Genomic DNA, 2667 nt, shown 5'->3' with positions numbered 1-2667 from the left:
CCCTGTTGTACCAGCCAATAGTGGCTGGCATTGCGGGTTGCCAGGGTTGTCTGTTGTTCGGTGCAGATACAGAAGGCTGGAACTGGGTGAAATGGAGTTTGCCAATCCTGCAGCTGATTTATTTGTCCCAGCAGCTGAGTTACTAGACATAGGCAAAAACAGGAGTCAATATTGGCCAAGCATTCACTCAAAGGACAGAGATAAAGGAGTACAATAACATTAAAACGCACACCGAAATGGCTACGTTTCCACTTGAGCTGTAAAGACTAACGCTAACGGTAACTGTCAGTCAAACTCCTCTGCAATACTTGTTTTTATGGTGCGATTTGCCGGAGGGTATGGGTTCAAACGGACTCAAACAGACTCAAACAGACTCTGGTCTCCTGTAGGCTACTGGGCCACTCATGGCAACATGAGTGATGGAATTATGACTACGATCTTGAGACACTACATGGCAGGGTTTTGCTCATCCTCCATATTCAACCTTTAAGTATGTTAGCTGGACTGTTTTTCACTCAGTTATGATAACCAAACAAGGGAACTCTTGCCTCTAGCCTTTTGACCCGTGACATGGCTTTTTTGAAAAAAATAGACAGCAACCAGAGCTTTAAACTGGATGATGGTGAACAGCTCAAAAAACTGAATGTTATCTTCATGACACAAAAGCACTTGGGAGGACAGTGGGTGCAACAACAGTGACCTTTTACCAGGTCACCTCAAAGGCCAGGATGCTAAATACCCTACCGATTCAAGGAATATCCCTCTACCAGAACACACAATTCTCATATTCCTCCGTTGTAAACAGGAAGATAGATACTTTGTCAGCACTTTTGTCACATCATGCTTTATTACAAGGTTAGCCAAAATGTCATCTGCTCTCGCTACCGTGGCATTCAGTTTTATGGCTACATTGTAGCTTCCCCAGAAATGGACTTAACACAGTTTTTTTTTTTTATCTACATTCATTCAGGAGTGGAGGGGTAGCACCAGAGATCAGGGCCCTACCTGATGTCACATAAATAAAAAAGATTATACTTAAGCTTTATATCCAATAATATCAATCGAGTAAAGGCCCAGTGTCTATAGGGATAATTTGTTATAAATTGAAACAAGCAAATAATTCAAACAAAGGTTAGCATGAGCAGCAACACCTGCCACTAAACAATGAAAGAGAATATAAACATGTTTTCTCCCTTAAGATCACACATAACATTTAAAAACATTTTAAATAATATTTCCAAAAAAACACAATTACAGTGTAATTGGTGGTTAATATATAGTGTGGTAGCCTTTAAGCTCCATTAACCCTCCATATAGATCCAGAGCTCATTTTTTTGGTCTTGTGTCAGAATACTTTCTATGAGGGCGATTTATCAAGAGCCCTATCAATATCCAATGGCTGCATAAGCTCTGAGGGTAGAGTAGTGAGTGATGAGCACAGCACTGTCATCATGTAGGCCAGGCTAATGGGAAAACAGTTCCAGCCATGCTCCTGCATTGCACATAGGATTTCAGACATGTGGTGTGAAGAAAGAGGTTGTGTTAAATGACAGTTGATGACAAGAATATAATTTTCTATAGCTCTAAGGCATAGTGTCAGTACTATAAATACTGTAATCTGCAGCCTGGGAGATTTTCATGGAGCTGTAAAACACGAGATTGAGTTACTGCGACCTGTCTGTTTCCCTTACAAGGCCTACAGTGTGTGGGTGGATGTGGTGGTTGGTGGAGGAAGACAAGTTTGAATGGGGTTGAAGGAGTCAAGGTTCCCCAGATGGGGGGGATGGGAAAAGGCGTAATTAATCTCCAGATGGGTGAGGGGGCGCTGGGCAGCAGAGTGTCTGTGCCGTGCCTCTCTATGCTGGGGTGTTTCGTGATAGCCCCCACAACCTCCTCACCCCGGGCCCCTGGGGCTATCCTTCATTCTTATTTATGAGCTTCCACACAGCCACCTCTGCATCGATCCCTCAAGGTCGACAAGGAGCTAAGCTGCTGCCGGTGAGCTGTATGCAAGAAAAGCTTTAAGAGGAGGGGGTGGTTGGTGTGTGTGTGTGTGTGTGTGTGTGTGTGTGTGTGTGTGTGTGTGTGTGTGTGGAGACTGTTGCAGCTTCTGACAGTATTTCCATGTGGCCTGTACAGGAGGGGGTATACCTTTGAGCAGCCATGCAGCAAAACCCCAGGGTGCCACACCCAGTCCTGCTGCAGAAGCACATCAGGACAAGGTTCCCTCGTAGGGAACACACCCTGCTACAGTAGGTAGGAGTCTTTAAAGCCTCCTGGAGATGTACCACTGCTTGAAAACCTGGTACAACTGCTTTGTGAAAAGTGACAGAGGGGAAACATGAAATACCAAGTCATTCTTACTAAGGGTAAGATAAAAGTGGCTCACATTCTTTCATGAATCATTTATAATGTTGCTACATTTCAGTAATGCAAATTGCAGCAACACCACAGCCCCCCCTTAGAAATGCAATATTAAGCATTAAAATCCCAAATTAAATGTGTGTACTTAAGATAGTGCGCTATTTCAACTGACACACACTGATACTTGAATCAGAAAATACCAGAATGGTCATGGGAGAAAATTGCAATGTGGACAGACATGATGACCTTCGCCCCTTCCAGCTTTCTACTTCTTCTACTTCAGCTGCAGCCTTGAGCCTGTTA

The sequence above is a fragment of the Echiichthys vipera genome (assembly GCF_963691815.1).
Source record: "Echiichthys vipera genome assembly, chromosome: 12".
Taxonomy (NCBI): Eukaryota; Metazoa; Chordata; class Actinopteri; order Perciformes; family Trachinidae; genus Echiichthys; species Echiichthys vipera.
The sequence above is the reverse complement of the archived record's forward strand: the minus strand, read 5'-3'. Positions refer to the sequence as shown.